Here is an 11,154-nt window from a genome sequence, read left to right as displayed (position 1 = left end):
TATTCCCAAAAAAGTCCAATGTTTACTGGGAAGTGAACATTTATTTTCAGTTCCTACTGTTTTTGTCTTAGCTACCTTCCCCAGGATATGGATGTAACTGCCATCTCCATTGTACTTCTAGTTCTTTTAGAAGACTTAAAAATAACCTTTCCAAGGAAAGTATTGACACAAAGAGGAGAAAATGTTACACAAACAAATGAGGTAAAAGGTAGTCCACAGGTTTTTCATGACTGTACCATACCACAAACAAATCTATAGTCCCATTGAAAATGTTCTCAATGCCTTTACAACACTCCAACATTAAACTTTATTTGTTGTATCAGTTCAGTTGTTCAATGTTTTTGGAATGTGATGTGATTTGACCTTCATTCACCCATGCTACTGGGGCAGTGCATATGTGTCCCAGTAGGTGCAGCAATATCATTGGACTGTCATGGACATATAACAGATGGACTTTAACAGAAATTTATTTGTGCTACATCCAGATTCTCTATATGAGGTGCTTTCAGGAATGGTTTTCTTTGAGGCCCACACTTTGACATGTATATTGCTATCTTCTGACTCTGTTTGCATGACATTTTTTTTATTCTTCTGTGTCCTTATTACTGCTTTTATGAGAAAAAAATTAATAGTTTAAGCTTTACACCAATTAACTGGATTAGCATTAACCATGACTTTAAAAACCATATATTGGGCTGGTATATAACTTAGTTGATAGAGTGCTTGCCTTGCATGCACAAGGCACTAGGTTCATTTTCCAGCACCATGTAAAATAAAAATAAAAATTTTAAAACAAGCATATATTTAAATGAAATTGCAGTCTGAGTTACCAGGTATTTGGAACATCAACATATGAGAATTGGAGTGAGGATACAATTGAGCTGACAATAATAACTATTTGACTGTTGAAGACAGACTCACTTGAAAGGGAATACTGAGTGCAGTGATGTGCACATGCAACATTTTAACAGCTATGGGCAGATTACTCACCAAAGAATTCCTGAAGTTTTATTGGCAGAAGAAATCTCTGACTGCAGCAGCTTCTCTCAGCCAGGATTCTTTGTTTAGAAATTTAAAAAGTTCATTTTTCTTAATTAACCTCTCTTCCTTGTGGCAAATAAAATCACATTGTTCCATTTGTTCCAATCTCCAAACTGACAGACTTGAGTTACTTTTCACTTGATTTTGTAGTCATATAGGTGATTTTCTTCCCTGTGTGCTACTCAGATTTTTGACCTGCAAGGGTCCAGCTCTAGCAGTGATCAAGGATACTAGGTGGATGGGAAAGATTGGCAAGGTGGAGAAACAGCGGACAGAGACACCAAGGGTTCTGAGGCAGAATCTCCATCTTTATTTTTCTGCCAGCCTTTATATACATTTTTTCTTTCTTTAGTAATGATTATATCATTTTATGGATAGTTTAAAATAATAAAAATGTTTAAATGTATACCTATGCTTCTTCTCAAAGTACATATTCCCTTTGGATGACAGCCTAGACCAAAACAAACTTATTTCCCAGTCAGACAAAACAACCCTGTCCCCCAGCCAAATCGAAGGCACCATGATCTGTCCACCTTCAACCTCCAGAACAAACACATCACTAGATTTTCTGAGAAACCACCCCTACTACGAACTCCAGTGTTTAACAATGAAGAGCATTTACTATTATTAACAAAGGGCAAATAAATCAACTTACAGTTAATATTCAGTCTATTCTATTTCATTTAATGGTGGACTACAATCTTATTTTGATTCTCAAAGGATTAGTCTAAACATAGGAAAAACACATTATATTTATGACTAACCTAAATATTTTTATTATGTAAATTATCTCTAGAATCACTTATTAAAACTAGGAAAGCAACAAAGGTAAACACTATATTCAAGTTCAGAGGAATGTCTCCTTATCCATCTATATTTAGAAGTGATTATACTATAGTAATCATAGGCTCTTTTAACTTGAGCATAGCTACAATTTTTTATTTTTATATATTTTATCTATGTATTATTACTAAATTTTTATTGTGTACTTTTTGTATCCCAATACAATAAAAACATTCCCAATATTTTCCAACAAGTTTCTAATGATATATTAAAAAGCATCTACACATGGAGACATGCCATGCCTATGGCCCCCAAGAGGTAGGATGATCTTTCAACAGGACCATGTCAAGTGTCAGCATGGTAGGAAATAGATGCAGCATTTGCCCATATTGTGCTTTCTTGCACCATGTAGTTTCCAAACATTTGACCCAATGTAGAACCTGGGTTGACCTGTTATTAAAGAGTTTTCTTAACTTGAAAGAAGGACAAACAATATTCTCTCAAGTCAAACAGAAGTCTCACACATCTGGTAGGAATCCCAACAGGACCTGTAGGAGTATGTACAGCAAAATATGCTCTCCCCCATGTAATCAAGGTTACAGGGTCCTACTAAATTAGATCTATTGGAACTCAGTGTCTTACATAAATCTTTTTTAGTGGTTCCTTAGGGGTAAAATGCCTGTCCAAGGCAGAGGATTAGTCATGTGTATTTTCTTCTTAATGTACATTAAGAGTATTTATTTTCAACAAGGCAATATTGAGAGTATTGTTAACAAAAGGAAGGCTAGGTCCTCTTTTCTGTTTTTATTTTAAAAGGCACATTTTAAGTGTCCAATGTGCATGTTTAACTAAGGCCTGTCCAGGAAGATTGTGAGTAATTCCACTGATTACAATGGAGTTATATTCCATTGATTACAAAACTGAGCAAAAGCACTAGAAGTACATGCAGGGGCATTGTCAGTTTTTAAACAATAAGGTCTACCAATGGTGGCAATGTAAAGAAGCATATGAGAGATACAGGCTGAGACCTTCTCTGAATGTTTTGCACTGGCCCATATAAGGTCTGAGGATGTATCTATAGTAACATGTAAGAAGAAATAGGGATAAATGGAGAAAAATCACTTATATCTCTCTGCCAAAGGGCATTAGAATGTAAACCTTGAGGGTTTACACTTTCTGAAGTAGGAGAAAAAAGGGAGTGCAATGACAACAATTACTAATGATGAAATGGGCCTGTTGAGAGGAAATAGAAAAGGTTCTTATTAAAGAATGAAAATTTTGATGAAAAAATTGTGTGATTCCTTGGCATCTAAAATGAGAGGATAAAGTGATTTTATAGTGGCATCAGTAAGAGCATTTTCTTCACAGAGCACTAAATGAAAATATTCTGCTTATTGGAGGCTCTGGGTTGCAATTCGCAGACCTCAAAAGAAAAAAAAAAACCTGCAACCAAGAACCTGTCATTCTGGGCTTATTCTTGTCTGGATTGGATATTATTCACTGTCACACACAGAGAAGTCTCCTGGTCTCAGACTCCAGAGGCAGGCCTGAAGCTCCACCCAATCAAGAGCACTTAGAACTGTCCAATCCTATGTGCTGCCAGGGTGTTGAGGGCGGGCTTCAGCCACCTTCTCCATTTCCCCTGTTTCCGCCATATCTGCCATTCGACTCTAGACTTCACTCTCCTGCTTTGGAGCCCCAGGTGGCTCTGCTGTGCAGGTGTTGAAGATACCTACAGATAAGGACTTGCTCCTGAACACCCGGAAATGGTGAGTGGTGAGTAACAACATGAGCATGGGGAATGGCGGCACTGGCTATGGCAGGAAGAGTAGCTGGCAGACCAGGACTCTGTGCAGTCTCTGGAGTCTACAGGCCAGAGCCATCCTGTGGAGCAGTGCACCCTCAGTCCTGCTGGCCATCCAGGGAGCAGCATGTCATTGGCAGAAACCCCTTATTGCCTTCCTTAATATTACAGGGCATCCTCAAACCCTACCTCAAATACTATCTGGTAGGTACGTGCCTGTGGCCCAGCATCTTCCCAGATGCTGGTGATTGAGAGGTGGGCCCTGTATAGTGATCAGATTTCCAAATTACCACATGCCATTTTCCTGCAGGAAAGAAAATGTGGCCTATAGGGACCTCGCTTTCTCCTGAGCTAGTTATTTTTCATTTTCACTTTTTTTCTTTCCTTTTCTTTGTATTATGTTGCTGGAAGGTGAATCTCAGGATACTTTATTAGTGAGATATATCCCTAGTAATTTTATTTTTTATTTTGAGAAGGGATCTAGCTTGGTTGCTGAGATTGGCCTTGTTATGGTTTGATTTATTTAAACTTTTCTACAGCAATTAAGTGTATCATTTTAAAAACATGGATTTATATATTGATTTAATTTATATTGTGATACCTTGGTGATTATTATAATAGAGATTTACAATATACATGAATGTCAGGTAATGATAAGTACTCATTTTTCTCTTATAATTGAAAAATTTCTTGGCTAAAATTATATATAATTTTGTGGATGAATCTTAAAACTTTTTGATTTCATTTCTTATTTTATTGAAAGTAAAGCTTGTTGATTTTTTTATTATTTCATTATACTTTTACATAATATTTTGGTTCACTTTGAAGTAATCATTAAAACATCGAATATATTTACTTCACTTCATTAGCCAGTAGTTGCATTTTCCCTCTCGTAATTTTTCCTCTCTTCCATTTATTTATAGTTCTATAAATTGCTGCTTTATAGATACACATAACAGTAGAATTGACTATGATATATTCATATAGGTACATAGCAATTTTACTGGGATATATAGTGGTTATTTTATGATAAATTGTCTTCTTTGTAATGATGGGATTTATCATCTACAAATGGATATGTAAGTGAGAAGTGAGTGTTTTATTGACTTCCAATGAATTTATTTTCTCATACGTTCTACATATTTTCTTTCTAAACATGTATATATGTGAAATATCATATACATATTTCACATATATAAAACCTAAACATGGTGTTTTATACTATTTCTTAAACTGGATATACTACAATTAAAATTGTGACTCACTCCTATTAACCATTTTCCCCACAGATTATTATTTATCTCTTCCAAGATGTACTTTCACTTGAACCATGCCCCCAGGTTTGTATGGTTTGTGTTTGGATGAATACTGTTGTGTTCTTACATGTTATTATGGTCACATATGCTGTAATTTCTGTAAGTCTCTGTGACAGTGACTATCATATATCTTCAATAGCAAGTGTTCCACAAAAATAATAAACTCCTCTTGATTTTATGAATATTCATTTGTTTTACATCATCATCAAAATTATTTAGTTTGCCTATGATGGAATTTTATTTTACATTTATGTAAATATCTTAAATATATATTTTGAATTTTTTATGATTATTAAACACAGATAGAAATATCCCCTCCATTAATTGACAGTTCAAGGTATTTGACTTCATTTCTTTTGTCTTTTCTGACTTTAAAGATAAGAAAACATATCCAAAAAGGCAGATAGTGTTAAATTTCAAGAAAAAAAGTTTTGCTTTTAATTGATAAAAAAAATTACATTTTTATTCTCCTGAGTTTGTATTGTAGGTATCTTGAATGTTTTGTATATGGTGGTTGTTTCAAACAAAATTCTAGGACTTATCTCTGAAGATTCTAACAGGAAATATAAATAAGGAAAATTTACTTCCCTATGGCTACAGGAAAATGAATATATTTTGTCAAAATCATTGGTTAAGTAAATTGTTAAATAACATTTTCACTAAAACATCCACTCCTCTTCTTGAAGATTTTTTAATGTTTTAACAGTGAATTCTGCGTTCTGTTTTCTAGATTTTAACCTTTAACACAAAATAATATAGGATATGATTTGACATAGGGCATGATTATCCCATGCATAATAATTTATTGTTGTCTGAATGATAAGTTGTAGAGATAGCAACAAAAGGACATATATTTTTAGAAATAGTTACATATTTTTTTCTTTAAGATTTTTCATTAAAGGTTTTGTAGAACTCGGCTGAGAACCCATCTGGTCCCGGACTTTTCTTTGTTGGTAGGCTTTTGATGACTTCTTCTATTTCAGTACTTGAAATTGGTCTATTTAAATTGTTTATGTCCTCCTCATTCAGTTTAGGCAATTCATATGCCTCTAGAAACCTGTTAATGTCTTCGAAATTTTCTATTTTGTTGGAGTATAGATTTTCAAAATAGCTTCTAATTATGTTTTGTATTTCCATCCTGTCTGTAGTGATATTTCCTTGTTCATTCCGAATTTTAGTGATTTGGGTTTTCTCTCGTCTTCTCTTTGTTAGTGTGGCTAAAGGTTTATCAATTTTGTTTATTTTTTCGAAGAACCAACTATTTATTTTGTCGATTTTTTGTATTGTTTCTTTTGTTTCAATTTCATTGATTTCAGCTCTGAGTTTAACAATTTCCTGTCTTCTACTACTTTTGGTGCTGTTCTGTTCTTCTTTTTCTAAGGCTTTGAGCTGTAGTGTTAGGTTGTTTATTTGTTGAGTTTTACTTCTTTTATTAAATGCGCTCCATGAAATAAATTTCCCTCTAAGTACTGCTTTCATAGTGTCCCAGAGGTTTTGATATGATGTTTCTTTGTTCTCATTTACCTCTAAGAATTTTTTAATTTCCTTCCTAATATCTTCTGTTATCCATTCATCATATAATAGCATATTGTTTAATCTCCAGATGTTGGAAGAGCTCATTCCAATACTTCTCAAAGTATTCCATAAAATAGAAGAGGAGGGAACCCTCCCAAATTCATTCTATGAAGCCAATATCACACTGATACCTAAACCAGACAGAGACTCATCAAGGAAAGAAAATTTCAGACCAATATCCTTAATGAACATCGACGCAAAAATTCTCAACAAAATTTTAGCAAATCGCATACAAAAACATATTAAAAAGATAGTGCACCATGATCAAGTGGGTTTCATCCCAGGGATGCAAGGTTGGTTCAACATCAGGAAATCAATAAACGTAATTCACCATATTAATAGACTTAAAGTCAAGAATCACATGATTCTTTCAATAGATGCAGAAAAAGCATTTGATAAAATACAGCATCCCTTCATGCTCAAAACACTAGAAAAAATAGGGATAGTGGGAACATTCCTTAATATTGTAAAGGCCATTTATGCTAAGCCCATGGCTAATATCATTCTAAATGGTGAAAAACTGAAAGCATTCCCCCTAAAAACTGGAACAAGGCAGGGATGCCCTCTTTCACCACTTCTATTCAACATCGTTTTTGAGACTCTGGCCAGAGCAATTAGACAAACCAAAGAACTTAAAGGGATACGAATTGGAAAAGAAGAACTCAAACTATCCCTGTTCGCTGATGACATGATTATATATTTAGAGGAACCTGGAAATTCCACCAGAAAACTCTTAGAGCTCATAAGTGATTTCAGTAAAGTAGCAGGTTACAAGATCAATGCCCATAAATCCAACGCATTTTTATACATAAGTGATGAATCTTCAGAAAGAGAAATTAGGAAAACTACCCCATTCACAATAGCCTCGAAAAAAATAAAATACTTGGGAATCAATCTCACAAAAGAGGTGAAAGACCTCTACAATGAGAACTATACAACACTAAAGAAAGAAATTAAAGAACACCTTAGAAGATGGAAAGATCTTCCATGTTCTTGGATAGGAAGAATTAATATTGTCAAAATGGCCATACTACCTAAAGTGCTATACAAATTCAATGCAATTCCAATTAAAATCCCAATGACGTACCTTACAGAAATAGAGCAGGCAATTATGAAATTCATCTGGAAGAATAAGAAACCCAGAATAGCTAAAGCAATCCTTAGCAGGAAGAGTGAAACATGGGGTATTGCAATACCAGATCTTCAACTCTACTACAAAGCAATAGTAACAAAAACGGCATGGTATTGGTACCAAAATAGAAAGGTAGATCAATGGTACAGAATAGAGGACACGGACACAAACCCAAATAAATACAATTTTCTCATACTAGACAAAGGGGCCAAAAATATGCAATGGAGAAAAGATAGCCTCTTCAACAAATGGTGCTGGGAGAATTGGAAATCCATATGCAACAGAATGAAACTAAACCCATATCTCTCACCATGCACGAAACTAAACTCAAAATGGATTAAGGACCTCGGAATCAGACCAGAGACCCTGCAGATTATAGAAGAAAAAGTAGGTCCAAATCTTCATCTTGTTGGTCTAGGACCAGACTTCCTTAACAGGACTCCCATAGCACAAGAAATAAAAGCTAGAATCAACCACTGGGATAGATTCAAACTAAAAAGCTTTCTCTCAGCAAAGGAAACTATCAGCAATGCGAAGAAAGTGCCTACAGAGTGGGAGAATATCTTTGCCAATCATACTTCAGATAGAGCACTAATCTCCAGAATCTATAAAGAACTCAAAAAACTCTACTCCAAGAATTCAAACAGTCCAGTCAACAAATGGGCTAAGGAAATGAATAGACACTTCACAGAAGAAGATCTACAAGCAATCAACAAACATATGGAAAAATGTTCAACATCTCTAGTAATAAGAGAAATGCAAATCAAAACCACCCTAAGGTTCCATCTCACCCCAATTAGAATGGCGATTATCAAGAATACGAGCAACAACAGGTGTTGGCGAGGATGTGGGGAGAAAGGTACACTCATACACTGCTGGTGGGGCTGCAAATTAGTGCAGCCGCTATGGAAAGCAGTGTGGAGATTCCTTAGAAAACTTGGAATGGAACCACCATTTGACCCAGCTATCCCACTCCTTGGCCTATACCCAAAGGACTTAAAATCTGCATACTACAGAAATACAGCCACATCAATGTTCATAGCTGCTCAATTCACAATAGCCAGACTGTGGAACCAACCTAGATGCCCTTCAATTGATGAGTGGATAAAGAAACTGTGGTATATATATACTATGGAATATTACTCAGCCATAAAGAATGATAAAATTATGACATTTGCAGGCAAATGGATGAAATTGGAGAATATCATGCTAAGTGAGATAAGCCAATCTCAAAAAGCCAAAGGACGAATGATATCGCTAATAAGTGGAGGTTGACACATAATGGGGGGGAGGGAAGGGTTAGTGTTAGGGTTAGGGAGGGGGGCAAGTATGGAGGAAGGAACTACTGTATAGAGGGTAAAGAGGGGTGGGAGGGGTGGGGGGAAGGGAAAAAAATAACAGAATGAATCAAACAACATTGCTCTATGTAAATTTATGATAACACAAATGGTATGCCTTTACGCCATGTACAAACAGAGAAACAACATGTATCCCATTTGTTTACAATAAAAATTTAAATGCTGTAAAAAAAAAAAAAAAGATTTTTCATGAACCTTTTAGATTTATTTGTTTTCTGAGTCATACTCAGACTCCAGACCTGTGATGTGCTTTTCTGCACCCTGTAATCTCCAAGCACTTACCTCATAAGAAATCTAGGTTGGTAGATCAGTTTCTGAAGTAACTTAATATGAAAGAGGGAAAAAATTGTTTTGTTTCTGGGATATATTCTCTAGGTACTCTTTTCAAAATGAAGAGAAAATAATATTCTTCAAACATATCCTCTACATCAGGAGCAAATCAGGCTTTGAGGCATTTTGAAGGAATTTTATATAGTTCTGTCCCTGGGTAGTTCTCTTTGTGCAGCTGAGTTGACATTTAATGTCCAGAAAACTGTGTTTTCTCATTTCTCGAATGGAAATAATTCTGGAAAACACAGATGCATAATGCTCTTCATGGAGGCTTATAATACATTTATGTACTGTGGCCCACAGCTGAAAAACCAACTGGAAAACATGGTGCAGATACTGATTGTTTCACCATTATCTGCCACTCACATGAATTTTCTTTCAAAAGCTTTTAATAACCTTTGCACTGTGGACATGAATGTCATCCACATTCACAACATAAAATGTTGAAACTTCCTTGTCTGAATTCCAAATTTTATTTCTTTGGTGGTTCAAAGTGGTATAATTGATTTTGTTTCCTTGAACTGCTTTTATTATTTCCCCAATAAACGAGTAGTCTGCTCCATGCTCTATCACCCATGCTCAGCTATGTTTAGAAAATGACATAGAAGTCTGTATTTTTTACTGATTTGTAAAGGAGAGTTGGGATTACATTTGACAGGTATTATCATTCCTTGTTTAAAAGTGAACCAGGATTTCCCTAGAAAAGGAGTCAAATAAACAATAAGGTATATAAAAGGGCTTTGTTTATATGAAATATATGTGAATATTCTATATACACACATTCATTCAAGCAAGTCCCTTACCTGCTTTTCTTTTAGGTGAGTATTATAATTTCTTACCCATATTTCTTCTCAGGTCCAAAAAACAGGAGAGACACTGCCCTGAGTGAAAGCATGGAGATTTAAGCAGAAAGCTTCCAGAGGTAGGTTTTCTCCTTCCAAATGCTGGCCATGGTTCATTTCATTCCAGATACAAGAAAACAAGCAATATAAATATTAACAATTATATATATGCACACACACACACACACACACACACACACACACACACACACCTACCCATTGAAATTCTGCCGTTTTAAATAAGTGCCAGTAACCAAGTCCTAAAATAGTAAGAAAAGTTGTATAAATCATGTGATGTATTAGAGGTGTTTGGACTTTTAAATGAGACACTTTTTTTCTGTTTGTTTGTACTGGGGATTGAATGCAGGGGCACTTAACCACTGAGACACATCACTAGCACTTTTTTATATTTTATTTAGTGACTGGTTCTTGCTAATTTGCTGAGACTGACTTTGAACTTGCAATATACCTACCTCAGCCTTTCAAGCTGCTGGGATTTTGAGATGTGTGCCATTATGCCTGGCAACTGAATTCATCTTTATTCCAAGCCTACTTGCTTATTTATGGACTTTCATCATAGGAAGAAACATATCATCAACTGGCAATTAGGTCTAAGGCCAAATTGCAAAATAAGGAGTTGATTGTTAATTCTGAACCCTCACTGGTCAATTAAGTAGGGCATATATCAGCAGCAGACTCCAGAAGTCCTGCCCTGTTTCTGCAGAATGTTTTCAGCTACTATCTGAAATTCTATCTGAATACATATATGCCAGCATTCCAGCAAATTCTAGTTTGTGTGGTGGATGGTGGAGAGGGATGATTGTCAAAATCACAAGTTTATGTATTGTTTTCCTGCATGAGGAGGGTCATGGACTATCGTCTGTAGATGTCTCAGTTTTTCTTTCTTCCTGAGCTTTTGTTTCTTTTTTGGTGGGATGGTGGCACTGTGCTTTGAACCTTGAGGTCCTTCACC

At 35.4% G+C, this 11,154-nt stretch overlaps 1 long non-coding RNA gene across 1 annotated transcript; it reads left to right on the top strand.

Annotated features, from left to right (window-relative positions):
- The first annotated feature begins 2,384 nt into the window (after window positions 1–2,384).
- Window positions 2,385–10,685, top strand: LOC306652655. The gene is made up of 4 exons (XR_013761501.1): window positions 2,385–3,593; window positions 4,918–4,968; window positions 10,195–10,261; window positions 10,601–10,685. It is a non-coding gene; the product is annotated as an uncharacterized lncRNA (long non-coding RNA).
- The last annotated feature ends 469 nt before the right edge of the window (window positions 10,686–11,154 follow it).

The sequence above is a fragment of the Sciurus vulgaris genome (assembly GCF_902686455.1).
Source record: "Sciurus vulgaris genome assembly, contig: HiC_scaffold_424_arrow_ctg1, whole genome shotgun sequence".
Taxonomy (NCBI): Eukaryota; Metazoa; Chordata; class Mammalia; order Rodentia; family Sciuridae; genus Sciurus; species Sciurus vulgaris.
Note: the sequence above shows the minus strand (reverse complement) of the source record. Positions and strands in the feature narration are given on the sequence as shown.